Here is a 19115-nt window from a genome sequence, read left to right on the forward strand (position 1 = left end):
GCACTAACTCTAATGCTGCGAGACCTATTGCATTTCCAATGCTTGTTCCCTTTTTTACCAGTTAAGTAAAAAGTACCAGGACAGTGTTGAAGGAACCGAAGCCTGATGGACTTCCTTGTGGAATGTGGCAAGGAAGAGGGAAGAAGTGACAGACAACAGGAGGGAGGGCGGGGGGAGAAGGGACAGACAACGGGAGGGAGAGGGGGGAGAAGGCACGACAATGGGAAGGAGGGGGAAGGAGTAAAGAAGGCACCAAAGCATGCCGTGCCTTCAGTAGGAGTACCTCATTAAAGACAATAGTGCTCACAGTCTAAATAACACGTACTGTGTAACAACCAAAGTAATGGGGCCCGTCGCCATGGAAGGTGACTAATGAAGAGGAGGCGGTACTAGGGAGGGACTAACAAGCCTATTGACGAATCAGAAGCCAGAATTTAGGACGGACAATGCCACAAGCCAATGGAATATGGGCGGAGAGTGGGCGGGGCTTCTATGCCCTACTCCTCTACAACATGTCTCGCAGAGCAGCGCATGTGTGCTGGCTCTAGGCTTGCCCTAAATAGTGGCAATGTTGTCAGCCATTGTGCTTTTTTTGTATCGAGTTTTATATAATACGAACTGGACCCGAAGGTATCCGAACGCTTTAAATGAGCACCAGTTACGTTACAGACGGACACATTAATTTTGTTAGGCACAGGGAGATTACGTGATTTGCCCAGAATTACAGAACCTTGAGCGTTCCTGTCGAGACTCTAACCCGGTTCCCCAGATTAGAGGTCGACCGGCCTAGCCGTTAGGCCACGTTCTGATGTTATCAAAAGCCCAGGCAATGCACAGCATATTAATCTGAAAAAGGCTCACGGTGTAGAAGTCTTGTGAGTGCCACTCTCCAGCTGCCAGGCTGTCTGTACCTGGAAAGCCATGGAGAGTCTCCTAACACACACAGAGACCAGACCGACTGTTGAGTCAGGTCCGCGGATCCAGGAGCCATCCTGTGCAGACAAGGAAAGTGTCCACTCACAAGGGAAATGTCATCTGCTGAAGATTCTGAAGCGAGCATCATGATAACCTGGCAGAGTGGAGGTGTAAACTGATGGACTGGAGACCCAGACAAAACACTCCTCAGCTACAGCCGTCCCTTTCAGGAGAGACCGAAGCCAGGCCGGCTGGATAGACTTTGGGGGGACTATTGTAGATAGTCATATGAAGTTCATAGATAATGGTTGACAGTACTCCCAACAAAATATACAGTGAAAACATTGCAAAATATCCTGGGTTTCCAAGTGCCTCACATGTGAGTATGAATGGAAACGGTCGCTACCTTGCGACTTTAACAGAAAGTAAAGGCCTTGAAGCGAGCCTGGCCAACTCTACACCACTCTCCAGCTAAGAAGGCCAGAAGTACCAGAGACCCAGGCTATACAAGGTCAGGAGCGTACCACCGGGCGTCAAGGATGGATGGATGACAGAACCCCACATACACTGACCGCGCACGCCTTTACAACGCACCGGGCGTCAAGGATGGATGGATGGATGGATGACAGAACCCCACATGCACTGACTATGCACGCCTTTTTGCAACGCACCGGGCGTCAAGGATGGATGGATGGATGACAGAACCCCACATGCACTGACTGTGCACGCCTTTACAACGCACCGGGCGTCTAGGATGAATGGATTTTATGACAGAAACCCACATGCACTGACCGCGCACGCCTTTACAATGCACCGGGCGTCAAGGATGGATGGATGGATGGATGGATGACAGAACCCCACATGCACCGACTGTGCACGCCTTTTTGCAACGCACCGGGCATCAAGGATGGATGGATGACAGAACCCCACATGCACTGACCGCGCACGCCTTTACAACGCACCGGGCGTCAAGGATGGATAGATGACAGAACCCCACATGCACTGACCGCGCACGCCTTTACAACGCACCGGGCGTCAAGGATGGATGGATGATAGAACCCCACATGCACTGACCGCGTACACCTTTACAACGCACCGGGCGTCAAGGATGGATGGGTGGATGACAGAACCACACATGCACTGACCGCGCACGCCTTTAAAACGCAGTTTCTACCCAGACTGGGAAGTCACCTCGCGTTTCTTTGTCACATAAGACTTGCCTTAGTGGGCGCTGGACTTTGGATTATTTTAACTTACTATTCCATCTCCAGTCTACACAACAGTAGCGGCGCCAAACCACCCCTCCTGTGCCTGTGACCCTGCAGAGCTCAGCCAAACCACCTCTCCCACGCCTGTGACCCTGCAGAGCTCCGCCAAACCACCACTCCTGTGCCTGTGACCCTGCAGAGCTCTGCCAAACCCCCACGCCTGTGACCCTACAGAGCTCCGCCAACCTATCTCCTCTGAAGAGCTCTGCCAAACCACCACTCCCACGCCTGTGAACCTGCAGAGCTCCGCTAAACCACCTCTCCCGTGCCTGTGACCCTGCAGAGCTCCGCTAAACCAACTCTCCCGTGCCTGTGACCCTGCAGAGCTCCGCCAAACCACCTCTCCCACGCCTGTGACCCTGTAGAGCTCCGCCAAACCACCACTCCTGTGACCCTGCAGGAGCACCGCCAAACCACCTCTCCTATGCCTGTGACCCTGCAGAGAACCGCCAAACCTCCTCTTCCACGCCTGTGACCTGTAGAGCTCCGCCAAACCACCACTCCTGTGCCTGTGACCCTGCAGAGCTCTGCCAGACCCCCACGCCTGTGACCCTACAGAGCTCCGCCAACCTATCTCCTCTGCAGAGCTCTGCCAAACCACCACTCCCACGCCTGTGAACCTGCAGAGCTCCGCTAAACCACCTCTCCCGTGCCTGTGACCCTGCAGAGCTCCGCTAAACCAACTCTCCCGTGCCTGTGACCCTGCAGAGCTCCGCCAAACCACCTCTCCCACGCCTGTGACCCTGTAGAGCTCCGCCAAACCACCACTCCTGTGACCCTGCAGGAGCACCGCCAAACCACCTCTCCTATGCCTGTGACCCTGCAGAGAACCGCCAAACCTCCTCTTCCACGCCTGTGACCTGTAGAGCTCCGCCAAACCACCACTCCTGTGCCTGTGACCCTGCAGAGCTCTGCCAAACCCCCACGCCTGTGACCCTACAGAGCTCCGCCAACCTATCTCCTCTGCAGAGCTCTGCCAAACCACCACTCCCACGCCTGTGAACCTGCAGAGCTCCGCTAAACCACCTCTCCCGTGCCTGTGACCCTGCAGAGCTCCGCTAAACCAACTCTCCCGTGCCTGTGACCCTGCAGAGCTCCGCCAAACCACCTCTCCTATGCCTGTGACCCTGCAGAGAACCGCCAAACCTCCTCTTCCACGCCTGTGACCTGTAGAGCTCCGCCAAACCACCACTCCTGTGCCTGTGACCCTGCAGAGCTCTGCCAGACCCCCACGCCTGTGACCCTACAGAGCTCCGCCAACCTATCTCCTCTGCAGAACTCCGCCAAACCACCTCTCCCACGCCTGAGACCCTGCAGAGCTCCGCCAAACCACCTCGCCTGTGCCTGTGACCATGCAGAGCTCAGTCAAACCACCTCGCCTGTGACCCTGCAGAGTTCCATCAAACCTCTCCCACGCCCGTCACCCTGGAGAGCTTCGCCAAACCACCACCTCTGCAGAGCTCCATCAATCTACCTCTCCCGTGCCTGTGACCCTGCAGAGCTCCTTTAAACCACCTCTCCTGTGCCTGTGACCCTGCAGAGCTCCATTAAACCACCTCTCCTGTGCCTGTGACCCTGCAGAGCTCCATTAAAACACCTCTCCTGTGCCTGTGACCCTGCAGAGCTCCGCCAAACCCCCACGCATGTGACCCTGCAGAGCTCCGCCAAACCTCCACGCATGTGACCCTGCAGAGCTCCGCCAACCCACCTCCTCTGCAGAGCTCCGCCAACCCACCTCTCCCACTCCTGTGACCCTGCGGAGCTCCGCCAAACCACCGCTCCCACTCCTGTGACCATGCGGAGCTCCGCCAAACCACTGCTCCCACTCCTGTGACCCTGTGGAGCTCCGCAAAACCACCTCTCCCACTTCTGTGACCCTGCGGAGCTCCATCAAACCACCACTCCCGTGCCTGTAACCCTGCGGAGCAGAGCTCCATCGAACCACCTCTCCCACGCCTGTGACTGCAGAGCAGCACTGGGATTGGTCTGGGCGGGCATGAAAGATGCGCTGCTTAGGCTGGGGTGTCTGTGGGGTTTCTTCAGCCCAGCTGCTCAATGCAGCCGGGCTGGAGAAACCTAAGTGCGCATGTGTGTTTTGGTCGGCCTGAGACGGCCGGCCAAAGACATATGCGTACGTAGGGAGTGCACAACCACTCCTTCTCCCCCTCCCATGCCCCGCCCCTCCATGCTCAAGCTGGCTCAGAGCCGGCAAACTAAAACTAAAACGATGTTAGAGCATCATTTTATTTTTCGTTTGCAGGCTCTGCGCCAGGCAGTGGGGCGACGCTCCTCCGCCTTTGCAGAGGAGCCGCCACTCCTCAGAGCTCTCAGAAGGATCTTCATTCTTAGCTGCTCAATGCCCTCTGATTCGATACGTCTCGCCCCCTCCCAGTTCTGCCAGAGACCCTCGCTCTGGAGCGCACCCCTCCTCCTATATAACACTGTGAGAAGGTGGGATAACAGAATGAGAAATAACATGGAAACGCGGGATAAGGAGACAGGAAATGTAGGGAGTCGGAGAAAGAGGCCTGGGGAGGGCTCAAAACCAGGCGGCCTCGGCATGGAGCAGCCCGGGCGATCGGCACAGAGTTTTTTTTTCTTTTCGTTTGTTTCATGATCTGAGTACTGACGCAATCAGTAGCGCCTACCGGTGTTCTAGCGCTGCTTCCTCAGTGCCCGCACACTTCACAGCAGCAGCCCTTCCTGAAGCAGCAATCAGCAGGAATTCCTGCCCATAGCGCCAAGAGCGCCGCGTTCACACTGCAAGGAAACGCCGCCACCTGGTGGTCTGAGCAGAAACTGTGCAAAAGCAGTGAAGCGGGAGGCGGAGGTGCACGGGCGCCCTCCCCGCACAGTTCACAACATCCCTGGGAACCCGGCCGACCACAGACCGTGGACATGTGCGGGGGTCACAAATAAACATGTTCTCTCAGTGTCACCCGCAAAACATCCCAAAACTGGAAGGTGGGCGGCACAACCGTGTTCATTTGTTAAAACCCCCAATTTAGGGGAGGGGGTTCGAAGGGAGGGCATCTCTGTTACTTCATTAGTGATAAACAGTCACATTCCACGTGTAATCATGCGGCCGTCAGACAGGCTTTTTAGCCAACGTGAAGCCTCTATCAGCAGTAGAGAACCATTTGCCACAATCCTAGGGTATTGGCTGGACTTGTTTCTCTGAATTTTTTGGGGTCCTCAAACGTCTCCGGTCGCCTTCAGAACACACATTTCAGCAGCTCGGGTGGTCGCCGGACTGAAGCACTGGTAACATTTTAGTTCACACTTCCCTAGACTACAGAGACGTTTAAGGCATGGGCAACGTGGGCGCTGGCCCAGGGCGCCAGCCTTCCAGGGCCCCTGTGATACAGCCAGCTTGGTTCTGCAGAGTTTTGCCCTAATGACATTGAATAATTCATAAACACATATTTTATATACTGTTTTCCTTAAATTTAATGTGGGTGATGTGTGAGAGTCTATTACAAACATTTTGCAAAGAAATACTGTGTTTATGTTTAATTCAACAACCATAAAAAAAAGTTTATTTTAGTCAAAACAGGACATCACATATGAGAAACGGGGGGCGTCCCTGAGATTATTTGCAGTAATATTAGTGAGCTGCTGCTGTGTTACAATATTGAAAACACACGTCACTATCCCCGAATATTAGATGTAAACATATAGAATTTGCACGAGTGTGCCTGTGCACCGTCAGTGACCAGGACAATAAGAGTTGGAATTAGAGCATAAATTCAAAGCTATTCCGAACAGAGGACCCCGAAATCTGCTCGGCCCCAGGCACCAGCATCCTTAAGATGTCCCCGAGGATAATGTTTTGCGTCCTTACAGCAATTTGCAATCAATGCAACAAAGAAAGGTGTCTCACGGGAACACCAGAATCAAACATTAAATGACGGCCTCCCGCTGAGATCTAAACAAGTTAATGACTTTCATTTTTTAACTTGAACAGTTCTACCTCGGAAGCTAAACGAACCAGTCAATCGCAGCAGGGTGATAGTCTTGGCTCAAGGGACAAGAACGAGCCAAAAGGTGTTTCGGATAGAGCGGAAACCTTGCTTTTAAAACGGTATCACTATTAGTTACTGAGTTGGCGTCTACATGCCCCAGAGCTTGCGGCGCCCTATCAATGCGTCTGTCTCGACTAGAATGACACAGTTATGGCTGTAAGCCTGGTCTGGCTGCAGCAGTACATGACATGGACGGCAAGGCCTGACTACCCACACAACCACAGAGCTGTGGCTGCGAAACAGGGCTGCCTACATAACAGAGCGTAGGCTGTGAAACCTGACTGCAAGCAGAACCAAAGAGCATGGGCTGCAAGGCCTGAATGCCAGCAGTGCTGAGAATCAAAGAACTGAGAAGGGGAAGCCCCAGGTTGAAGCACCTCGGTCAGGAGATTAGTCTTGGCCTGCACTGAGGGTAGCACTACTCCAAGAACCTCAGCGGCCCGCTTTTCCACCAAGGCATAGGATGCCCCCTCCTCCGTAACCGCAGTAGGCGGAGAGAGCATGCCACTATCTGGAGAAGTATCCAGTCCACTGGCTTCCCCAAGTTTTCCATTCCAGTCCAAATTCTCCTCAGAGATTTCCTAGGTTTCAAGAGGGTCTCCAGACCCCCACATTCCTCTTCTGAGCCCAGCACATCCTCAAATTGATCAGGCGACAACATAGAACCTCTGGGTTCCGTCAATGGGAGAATCAGCGTCGCTTGGACGTCGTTCCGGCTCCGTGTCATTGAGGATGGGGCTTTTGCCACCGACGGGCATCGGTGACGTCGCAGGCTTTAACTTTGGATTCGATACCGGGGTAGGTCGCGGCGACACAACCGGCGTCGAACCAGGTCGGGGATTGGATCCCTGGGGTCCCATGGGCGTTGTGTGCGGATCAGACTGCATGAAACCAACATGGGCCCCTTCTGACTCCGCGGGGCCCGAAGGCTCACCAATGTGGTCATTCCGCTCAAATATACGGTGCATGGCCTCGTAAAACTCTTACTTGAGCAGGAGTCGCTCTGGCTCCCGGGGTTGGGGGGGGGGGGGGGGTTGGGGGGTTTGGGCTCGGAGACGCGAAGTCGACTCTGGTTCCGTGGAACCGTGCCTAGAGCGTTGGTGCTCCTTACCTCTCTCGATGACAGTCGGCTATTGAGTGAAGACGAAGTTCGCTTGGACTACTACTTCTTATGCCTCTTCCCAGAGTGTCAAGAGGAAATCGAATGGGAGGAAGAGGACTTAGGGCTCCAAGATCGAACCCGTGACCTCCTCGGAGTCTCACTTGACGGTGTCGACTGCCAAGCCATGAGTAACTTCATCGCCCGCTTCCTCAAGGTCTTCTAAGCCATCGCCTGACAGACCAAACAACGTCATATGTGGTCGTGCTCAAGACACCATAGACATATACGGTGGGGCTCGGTGACCGGCATCATGCGGGAACAAGCCCTGCACGGCTTGAAACCGGTCTTCCTCGAAGACATCCCCCTCCCACATGAAGTCGGAAAATCCCCAAACTTTTGACAAAAGTCGAGAAAAAGCCTACCAAAAAGCAGTAGAGGGATAGCTCTTCCTGATCGGCACTTAACTGGCGCAGTAAGAAAAGAACCGATGCCCGCCCGCCTGGTTGACGCCTATATAGGCACTGCAAAGTCAAAACCGATGCAGTCATGCAGAGGCCAATGGAGATACCCGTTGCACGCAAAGGGTATTGCTCAGCAAAAGTTTCCGGATCCAACCTGACGCCTGGGAAATTCAAAGGTAAGGAATCTACAGCTAGAAGTCTCCATCAGATACCAGACTGCCTAAAGAACCAGAGCGTGGGCTTTGAACCCGACTGCCTACAGAAAAACAGAGCGTGGGCTGTGAACCAGACTGCCTACCGAACCACAGAGCGTGGGCTGTGAACCAGACTGCCTACCGAACCACAGAGCGTGGGCTGTGAACCAGACTGCCTACTGAACCACAGAGCGTGGGCTGTGAACCAGACTGCCTACCGAACCACAGAGCGTGGGCTGTGAACCAGACTGCCTACTGAACCACAAAGCGTGGGCTGTGAACCAGACTGCCTACTGAACCACAGAGCGTGGGCTGTGAACCAGACTGCCTACCGAACCACAGAGCGTGGGCTGTGAACCAGACTGCCTACCGAACCACAGAGCGTGGGCTGTGAACCAGACTGCCTACCGAACCACAGAGCGTGGGCTGTGAACCAGACTGCCTACCGAACCACAGAGCGTGGGCTGTGAACCAGACTGCCTACCGAACCACAGAGCGTGGGCTGTGAACCTGACTGCCTACCGAACCAAAGAGCGTGGGCTGTGAACCTGACTGCCTACCGAACCACAGAGCGTGGGCTGTGAACCAGACTGCCTACAGAAAAACAGAGCGTGGGCTTTGTACCAAGATTGCTGGACCTGGGCTGGGAGCCGTGACTGCCCCGAAAGCCATGGTCCATCTGCTGCCTCAGATGCAGACGTTTGTAATCAATGTTTCAAGAACAAAATTTAATTTTGGATTCTAATTCATCCAAAACATTCAGCGTGGCCAAAAATGCTCAAGGCATTCAGGGCGTGTAGCACAAGGTCTAAGGGGTGTTTATTTTGTTTAACTATTGCTTTCTTTTTAAGCTGTACCATTCACTTGCCAATAGCAAGCGTTGTAATTAACTGAACGTGCAACAATCAAAAACTAACAAACTCCTAATCTGTTTCTGTGACCCTGCCAAACTCCATCACTGTCCAAAACTGCAGCACTGCCTTCCAGGGTCGAATCCCAGAGTCTGGCCTCCGAGGCGAGGCTCGCTGGAGATATGGAGGCTGCTCTGAGAATAGGACCACCCCGCCTCTTTCAAATAATGTATAACCTTCATACACATATCTATGGGAGGAAAGATTGTGTCAGTCTGTCCTCACTAGTGCTCACACGAACTGCCCTTTTGCACACAAGCAAACCAGCATGTCGAAGACCCAGGAAACGAATGGCTGACTACAGGCCGAGATTAGACCAGGGAGTCTCAGAGTTACAATATAAGACAGGTAAGAGGAGCTGGGGGAGAGTAGTTGGCCTAACGGCTAGGGTGGTCGACCTCAAATCTGGGGAATCGGGTTCGAGTCCCGGTAAGGACGCGCAACATCTGTGAATCTAGGCAAATCACTTAAACTCCCCATGCCTAACAAAAATTAACGTGTCCTCATGTAACGCAACAGGTGCTCGTGTAAAGCGCTCTGATACCCAATAACTTTGAGTCAAGCTCGCGCTATATAAAACTCAGTTACATTTTTTTTTTTAAAAGACTAGCATAAGAACCCACTATATAGGGACACATTATGAGTAAAGCTCAAGGACTTCACAGAGAAGATCTGGGTGGCCTAAGGGGAGAATAAAGGTACCAGTCACTTCCGATCTGCTCTTGCACTCTATACGTACATTGATGGAACAGACTGGGTCGAGAGAAGTGACCTGAAAACAAGTGCCCGACTGGAAGGATGGGCAGAGGTGCAAGCACTCCAGTGTAGAACTTCCACGGTCTTGAGTGGAAGAGGAGCTATCTGGCAAAGCTGCGGCCCATGGGCAGACACACCGTGGAACCCTATGTACACTGTGAACCCTACTTACACTGCACTCCAAGAAGAAATGTACTGAGAGGAGAGTGACAACACCACCCCACGAGGGGCGAGGACCAAAACCGCCCCACGAGAGGCGAGGACCAACACCGCCCCACGAGGGGCGAGCCGCAACACCGCCCCACGAGGGGCGAGCCGCAACACCGCCCCACGAGGGGCGAGCCGTAACACCGCCCCACGAGGGGCGAGCCGCAACACCGCCCCACGAGGGGCGAGCCACAACACCGCCCCAAAAGGGCCGAGCCACAACACCGCCCCACAAGGGCCGAGCCGCAACACCGCCCCACAAGGGCCGAGCCGCAACACCGCCCCACGAGGACGAGCCGCAACACCGCCCCACAAGGGCCGAGCCGCAACACCGCCTCACAAGGGCCGAGCCGCAACACCTCATCCTCACAGCACAGCCATTCGAGTGGAGAGATGCAGAGTGGAGTGTTTTAGAGCAGTGGAAAGTAGTGTCATGGAGTGTCGTACAGCAGAGTTGAATAGTGTCCGAGGGGAGAATCTTAGAGGAGAGTGTTGCAGAGAGTTGTGTTGTAGAGCAGAGTGTCAGAGCGGAGGAAAGTGGCAGAGGGTCGTAAGCGTAGTGCTGTAGAGGAGAGTGGCATAAAGCGTCACAGAGTGGAGTGTTGTATGGCAGAGGAGAGCGGTGTAGAGTGTTGTGGATTGTCGAGAGCAGAGGGTAGTGGCATAGAGTGTCATAGAATGTTGTGTCAGAGGAGAGGACAGTGGCATAGAGCATTGTGTGGTTGAGCAGAGAAGAGAATAGTGTCAGACTGTCAAGGCGTAGTGTCGTTGAGTGTCATGGCATAGTGTTTAGGGTGTTGCGAGTGGAGTATGAGTGGAGTGCCGAGTGGCCTAGAGTGTAGTGTAGTAGAATGAAGTGGAGTGTGGTAGAATTGAGTGGAGTGTGGTAGAATTGATTGGGGGGTCATGGAGTGTTGTAGAGTAGGGAGGCATTAGAGTTGATGGGCATAGAGTGGAGGGGCGTAGAGGAGAGCGTGCCTGGTGTGGCAGCAAACAGCGATTACAAACCAACACATTTTCAATTACAATGACCATTACATTTGCACACAGTTTTACTGAAAAAAATTATAGAGCGCACAAATGATAATGTGTGGAAATGGCATCACCTAGTTTTGATCGGATTCAAATATTTGTTTCCACCACACTTAAAATTACAAAAAGTTGCTTAATTTGTGCTTTCCCAATTCTGATATATTCTGAATTATTTGCACAGTTAATTTACAGACATTTAAATTTTGTTGTGTGCTAGAAAAAAATCCTTTTATTTCCCAGCACCTGGCAAGATGGTCACATAAATCCGCTCACTTTGAAGTCAGAGACAGAAAAGTAAGCACCAAGCTCCCCCAAAAGACAGAGCATAACATTTGACCTCTGCCTTTGAGTGCACAGCACACGTGGCAAGAGAAGAACAAAATGTAAAGGTCTATTTAGAGAAAGTGAGGACCTGTGGAAGAATACAAGGAAGGATGTGATCAAGGTTTTCCCCATAGACGGGACAAAGACATGCTGGACAGCTTAAAACAAAGCCAGCAAATAGAAAGTCAGAAATTGTGAGTTACGTACCACATAGCCAATGAATGATGAGCAATGACTGGAAAGCATTCCCAGGGAAGCTGTCAGAATTCACTCCCACAAGAAGTCTTTTCTGCTTTAAACTAAAAAGTGCAGTACACTCACTTTGATTTGCACCGAGCACTCAAGCAGATGGTCAGACTTGTGGAGAGAAGAGTAAGGAAAAGAATGTACTGATGTGTGAGAGGCTGCATAGGGATAAATGTGCACATACTTATGCGATATAAGACTGGTTATTGAAGCACGAAGTAGAAATGAGCCCTGTATCTCCAATCTTTACTGTTCGAGACCATAGTAGCTGCGACCGTCATAGCGAAGCCTTAAGTTTCACTGAAAATCCATAGGTGAGGTCCAGTAAAGGCTGACCGTATGGTGTATACAATCTAAAATGTAAAAATATTGAAATGCTCCCTTTAGGGTCCTGTCGCCCTTAAACTCCTACCTGTCGCCCACTGCTTAAGACCTCATACAGGAGAACATAAAGGAAATTAGCATTGACTTCACTGACATCAAGTAGAGTGAATCCAGCGCTTAGATTAAACCAGCCAAGCCTTCAATCACTTGCGAAACACAGCGAAGAAGAGCAGATTTGCAGAGATTTGGGGAGGTCGCCCCAGAGCTTTGGACCGAGGTATGAAAGCCCAAGGGACAGACTACGCCTCACCTGCTCACAGGAAACCCGGACTCCTACAGGGGCTCTAGGAAGGCCCAAGGGACCGACTACGCCTCCACTGCTCACAGGAAACCCGCACTCCTACAGGGGCTCCAGGAAGGCCCAAGAGATCGACTACGCCTCAACCAGTCACAGGAAACCAGCACTGCTACAGCCCAAACACACACCCACTCCTACATGGGCTCTAGGAAGGCCCAAGGGACCGACTACACCTCCACTGCTCTCAGGAAATCCGCACTCCTACAGGGGCTCAAAAAAGGCCTAAGGGACCGACTACACCTCCACTGCTCACAGGAAAACCGCACTACTACAGGGGCTCTAGGAAGGCCCAAGGGACCGACTACACCTCCACTGCTCACAGGAAACCCGCACTCCTACAGCCCGAACACACACACACACTCCAACATGGGCTCTAGAAAGGCCCAAGGGACCGACTACACCTCCACTGCTCACAGGAAACCTGCACTCCTACAGCCCGAACACACACACATTCCAACATGGGCTCTAGGAAGGCCCAAGGGACCGACTACACCTCCACTGCTCACAGGAAATCCGCACTCCTACAGGGGCTCTAGGAAGGCCTAAGGGACCGACTACACAAACACTGCTCACAGGAAACCCGCACTCCTACAGCCCGAACACACACACACTCCTACAGGGGCTCTAGGACGGCACAGGGACTGACTACACCTCCACAACTCACAGGAAACCTGCACTCCTACAGCCCGAACACACACACACTCCAACATGGGCTCTAGGAAGGCCCAAGGGACCGACTACACCTCCACTGCTCACAGGAAACCTGCACTCCTACAGCCCGAACACACACACACTCCAACATGGGCTCTAGGAAGGCCCAAGGGACCGACTACACCTCCACTGCTCACAGGAAATCCGCACTCCTACAGCCCGAACACACACACACTCCAACATGGGCTCTAGGAAGGCCCAAGGGACCGACTACACCTCCACTGCTCACAGGAAAACCTGCACTCCTACAGGGGCTCTAGGACGGCACAGGGACTGACTACACCTCTACAACTCACAGGAAACCTGCACTCCTACAGCCCGAACACACACACACTCCAACATGGGCTCTAGGAAGGCCTAAGGGACCGACTACACCTCCACTACTCACAGGAAACCCGCACTCCTGCATCCCGAACACACACACACAATCCAACAGGGGCTCTAGGAAGGCCTAAGGGACCGAATACACCTCCACTACTCACAGGAAACCCGCACTCCTACAGCCCGAACACACACACACACTCCTACAGGGGCTCTAGGACGGCACAGGGACTGACAACACCTCCACAACTCACAGGAAACCTGCACTCCTACAGTCCAAATACACACCAAATCCCGAGGGTCTGTGTGGCAGATCACAAGACGCCTGACATTACAGGAATCACTGGCAAATAGACGCAACTCCTACTCGAGACCACGCCCACTCATCTCCGAGGAGTTTCCTAAGCACACCCTGCAGGGAGTAGGTCTGACACATCTAAGGCCAGGCTTCTCCACTGCACCAAACTGGGTGACTGTGGGCCCAGGGCCACGATTCCCCTATGTGTTACGAGAGGGAGCACCCGGAAGCGGCCTAAATACCGATATTTAAACAGATTTCACATCTCAAACCCCAAAATACCCCAAAAAGTGACTGTTTGATGCTTCATTGGTTCGGACTGGTGCAAAAGCAAAACGTAAAGGGGTCACGTCACCGAGCACTGATCTCACCACGCTGGCGTGGGCCCCTCACAACCAGGACAAGCCAGAGGAGCCCTCACAACCAGGACAAGCCAGAGGAGCCCCCCCCCCCCCCCCCCGCTGCCAGGACAAGCCAGAGGAGCCGCCCCCCCCCCCCCGCTGCCAGGACAAGCCAGATGAGCCCCTTGCAACCAGGACAAGACAGATGAGCCCCTCGCAACCAGGACACGCCAGAGGAGCCCCCCCGCTGCCAGGACAGGCCAGAGGAGGCCCCCCCCCCCCCCCCCCCCGCTGCCAGGACAGGCCAGAGGAGCCCCCGCTGCCAGGACAGGCCAGAGGAGCCCCCCCGCTGCCAGGACAGGCCAGAGGAGCCCCCCGCTGCCAGGACAGGCCAGAGGAGCCCCCCCGCTGCCAGGACAGGCCAGAGGAGCCCATCACTGCCAGGACAAGCCAGAGGAGCCCTCCGCTGCCAGGACAGGCCAGAGGAGCCCCCCAGCTGCAAGGACAGGCAAGAGGAGCCCCCGCTGACAGGACAGGCAAGAGGAGCCCCCCCCCTGACAGGACAGGCCAGAGGAGCCCCCACTGTCAGGACAGCCCAGAGGACCTCAGTGCCTGAGCAAGCAGGCAGTGTACCTCAGTGCCTGAGCAAGCAGGCAGTGTACCTCAGAGCCTGAGCAAGCAGGCAGTGTACCTCAGAGCCTGAGCAAGCAGGCAGTGTACCTCAGAGCCTGAGCAAGCAGGCAGTGTACCTCAGAGCCTGAGCAAGCAGGCAGTGTACCTCAGAGCCTGAGCAAGCAGGCAGTGTACCTCAGAGCCTGAGCAAGCAGGCAGTGTACCTCAGAGCCTGAGCAAGCAAGCAGTGTACCTCAGTGCCTGAGCAAGCAGGCAGTGTACCTCAGAGCCTGAGCAAGCAGGCAGTGTACCTCAGAGCCTGAGCAAGCAGGCAGTGTACCTCAGAGCCTGAGCAAGCAGGCAGTGTACCTCAGAGCCTGAGCAAGCAAGCAGTGTACCTCAGTGCCTGAGCAAGCAGGCAGTGTACCTCAGAGCCTGAGCAAGCAGGCAGATTACCTCAGAGCCTGAGCAAGCAGGCAGATTACCTCAGAGCCTGAGCAAGCAGGCAGTGTACCTCAGTGCCCGAGCAAATCAGAGGTGTACCTCACATCCACAGCAAGCCAAAGGCATACCTCAGTGCCTGTGCAAGCCAGAAGTGTACCTCAGTGCCTGAGCAAGCCAGCAGTGTACCTCAGTGCCTGAGCAAGCAGGCAGTGTACCTCAGAGCCTGAGCAAGCAGGCAGTGTACCTCAGAGCCTGAGCAAGCAGGCAGTGTACCTCAGTGCCCGAGCAAATCAAAGGTGTACCTCACATCCACAGCAAGCCAAAGGCATAGCTCAGTGCTCGAGCCAGCCAAAGGTGCATCTCACAGCCTGAGCAAGCCAAAGGTGTACCTCCCAGCCTGAGCAAGCCAAAGGCATAGCTCAGTACCTGAGCCAGCCAAAGGTGCATCTCACAGCCTGAGCAAGCCAAAGGTGTACCTCACATCCACAGCAAGCCAAAGGCATAGCTCAGTACCTGAGCCAGCCAAAGGTGTACCTCCCAGCCTGAGCAAGCCAAAGGTGCATCTCACAGCCTGAGCAAGCCAAAGGCATAGCTCAGTGCTCGAGCTAACCGAAGGTGCACACTGCGCCGCCCTAAACGATCAAGAGAGACGCGGAATACAAGAATAAGACCGATGTGAACTCGCCACCAAGAGAAGTAGAATAGCGCCTCGCCACTAGGGCTCGGAGACAAGCACCTACCTCTCTGTCCAGACACTCCGGATGTGCACCTCACCACCACGACACGCTGACGAGCCCTCATCCCCGGAGCAGGCTTCCTCCCGGCGCCCTCCGCTGCCTTTTTATCCCGAACGGACGCATCGCTTTTCATGCCTGTTCACCTGGCGCTCTTCCAGAAAAGAGGAATAAAGGCAGAGCCCCCGCGGGGAGGAGGAGCGAGCGCTAACTTGGCTGACGGATCAGGACGGGCACCAAAGGGGAGGGACCACCCCACGAGTGGGGGCAAACACAGGCTTCAAACAGGACGACGCGAGAAGCAGAGGAATCCTTGGGATGGACGGACAGATCCCCTCCGGCAGGACGGACCAACAAGTCACGAGCAAGGTACGTTTCTGAACTACCCCCACCCTGAATGGTGCCACCCTGCTGATCCCGGGCATGGGCTGTCTTGAATAGTGCCACCCTGCGGGACCCGGGCAAGGGCTGTCCTGTATAGTGCCACCCTGCGGGACACGGGCAAGGACTGTCCTGTATAGTGCCACCCTGACGGGCATGGGCTGTCCTGAAGAGTGCCACCCTGTAGACCTGGGTATGGGCTGTCCTGTATAGTGCCACCCTGACAGGCAAGGGCTGCCCTGAATAGTGCCCCCCTGCGGGACCTGGGCAAGCACCATTTAAGCCCTTCTGCTTACTGCGGACTCTAACCCCTTGGAAGAGGCGTGCGAAGGCTACAGACTGGGCACCCCCTTCTATCGGTCGGCTTCCCTGAAACCCACCACCTGGGGGTGGGGGGGGGGGGGTCGGAAGCAGGGTGCTCCTATTGGTAGCTCAATTATGCACAAAGATATGTATTTCTCACATTTTGAAAACATTTACCATCGGACAGGAAAATGTATCCAGGACTTAGAAGTTGGGTTTGGCACACAAGACCAGAGGTTGAACAAATCCACACATTCTTCAATAAACCTTCAGGGAAAACTGAGAAATAAATATCTTTTAGATGTATAATCGAATTACAAATCGGTGGTGAAAATGACTTATTTCTGCCAGTCGGGACACCTCAAACCACTTATTTATCATCTCCTAGCTGCACCTCTGGCTTCAGCAGACCCCGGTGCCACCCGATGAGACGAAAAAAGGCTGCTGGCAACGTACCACCCTGTAGGATGGCATGCAGGAGTGCCCCCAGAGGGTTTGAGTGAGAGGGCACCTCTGGCTTCCACAGACCCCAGGGCCACACCATGAGTCGGACAAGGGTTGCCGACAGGGCCCCTCCTCGTCTCCATGTTAGGAGCCTGTAGTGCGTGGATACTCCGGTGGCGATGCCAAGCCACGCGCAGATTGTCACCAGGGGGAGTGTGGCACGCGCTCCCAGCATAGACGTATATATCCTTTAACAGCAGAATAATATGAAGTGTGCCCTCACTCGCAAGCTCGCAAACTACTCCAGGTAGAGCGCGTGGCCGACATCCTCGCTAATCACAAATTAGAATGCTGTATTTATCCTCTGTAAAGCGCCGCGGGAGGCGCCAGGGTGGCAGGACATCAGATGCCCAGGAACACAGCGGGCAGTAGGGGGGGTGGGGATTAAGCTGCTCCTGAACCAGGGTGTGGCGGGAGATCGGAGAAGGCATGGGAGGGCAGCCCACAGTTGTGGACCAACAACGAGAGGCGACCCTCAAACCCCCACCCCAACCCCTCCGCAATGACCTCTGACACCAACAAGCACGTCGAACTGACCCATGAAACTCATTCACAATAACCCGGCGCGTTCACAAGTCCACACGCACAACACGCTGGATGCACGTGTGCACGCTGGATGCACGCGTGCCACGTTGGATGCACGTGTGCATATCGAGTCTTATAAACAGTGCCCCCTATTTCATTCAATTCCACTTTATACCAGTCAGATGAACAGTTAACTGCAAGTAATTAACCGTACAGCTGTGGTTACCGCCAGTTCACTACTGGTGCCCTGCGAATGGCGCCACTCACTGCCACGGCTGTAGGGCAGGGGGGCACACGTGGTGCCAGGCAGAAGGGCGCACACCTTGCGCCGCTCAAGACTACGGATCAGAGGGTCACACGTGGTGCCAGGCAGAAGGGCGCACACCTTGCGCCGTTCACGGCTGCAGGGGGGCACACGTGGTGCCAGGCAGAAGGGCGCACACCCTGCGCCGCTCACAGCCGGTGCAGAGGGCCACACGTGGTGCCAGGCACAAGGGCGCACACTCTGCGCCGCTCACAGCCAGGGCAGAGGGCCACCCGTGGTGCCAGGCAGAATGGCGCACACCATTTGCCGCTGACAGGCAGAGGCTCTTGAAGCCGACAAGCACAGCTTAGCTCGCAAGCCTGGCGTGTCCGGAAGTCCAGGTTCTTATACTTGAACTGTGGGTCTTAGAGTCCTAAATGTATAATGGGACAAACCGGACTACACGTCCCAGAATGCCAAGGAAAACCACTTACTGGGCGACCTTCTCATGGATAGACCTGGGAATGCCTGGGGACTGGTATATGCAGGAGTGTGAGGCAGCCTTCCAGAGGGTGTCGCATGCGCGGACCCGGATGAACCTTCCTAGATCGGAACCACGTCTTACAAACCGGGCACTGTGAGTGGGCGTTAATAAATGTGAACATTAAGGGCACGCGCGGCCATACAACGAGCCCCTTTGCGCCTCCATCCATGCGGAGGATCTGCAGGCCTGCGGGGTCGGGAGCGGCCTCCTCTCACGTCTGATGTACGCACAGTCCAGCGCCTCCTGGGGTCTGGTTGTAGCGCCTCAACTCTCACCCTTCTCACGTCAGCGCGTCCAGGGCGCAGACACACGACACGGACACCCCTCCACCGTGCACCGGGGTCTCCTCTGGACATGAACAGGAAGAGAGGGATGGAGAGAAAGAGGGAGAGAAAAATAAAGAGACGGAAAAAGAGTGAGAGGCAGAGAAAGAGTAAAAGAAAGTAAGATGGCGCGAGAGAGAAAGTGAGAGAAAAAAAAGAGAGCGAGAGAAAGCAATTAAGAGAAAGAACTAGAGACAGAGCACGAACACCCGTTTCCGAGAGTGCGGCCGCCCCCGATGTACAGTGGCAAAGATCTCTGTGTGTGACCCCCAGAATGCCCCCGGAACCCTGCAGTGGTTCTCTAGGAGATACTCTGGGTCCGCTTCGCCAGGGGGGCACTTCACAGGTCCAGGGGGCAGAGTCTGCCTCTTAAGGGGCGATGCCAGTCCCTGCCCAAGGACCACCGCACTGTGCCCCCCGCCCGCCCCCCCCCCCCCCGCCCCTCCCCCCCACCCCCCGCGCCCACGGACACCCTCAGATTGACTGCCCACAGGGTCCTTTACGTCCTTTCATCCCCGGGAGTGCTTCCGCTGCCCGCTCCCCCGTAATCCGGGCTCCAGACCAGGGGGGGGGGCACGGTTTATAAACACCTCGCCCGCCCGTTGATCACCCGAGGGCCACGCACTGAGCAGAGTTTGCTTCACCCGGGACTGGCGCGGGTAAAAGCTTCACCGAGAGAGAGAGAGAGAGAGAGAGAGAGAGAGAGA

At 54.8% G+C, this 19115-nt stretch overlaps 2 protein-coding genes across 2 annotated transcripts in view; one reads left to right on the forward strand and one right to left on the reverse strand.

Moving 5' to 3' along the window:
• Window positions 1-19115, reverse strand: part of PSMD1 (proteasome 26S subunit, non-ATPase 1) — a 241841-nt gene that overhangs the window by 101186 nt on the left and 121540 nt on the right. The window lies entirely within an intron of this gene.
• HTR2B (5-hydroxytryptamine receptor 2B) overlaps window positions 15782-19115 on the forward strand; it is a 33271-nt gene continuing 29937 nt past the window's right edge. Inside the window, exon 1 of the mRNA XM_086944563.1 lies at window positions 15782-15953. The gene's annotated coding sequence lies outside the window, so the exon portion shown is untranslated. The remainder of the gene's footprint in view (window positions 15954-19115) is intronic.

This window comes from Lissotriton vulgaris, chromosome 11 (assembly GCF_964263255.1).
Source record: "Lissotriton vulgaris chromosome 11, aLisVul1.2, whole genome shotgun sequence".
Taxonomy (NCBI): Eukaryota; Metazoa; Chordata; class Amphibia; order Caudata; family Salamandridae; genus Lissotriton; species Lissotriton vulgaris.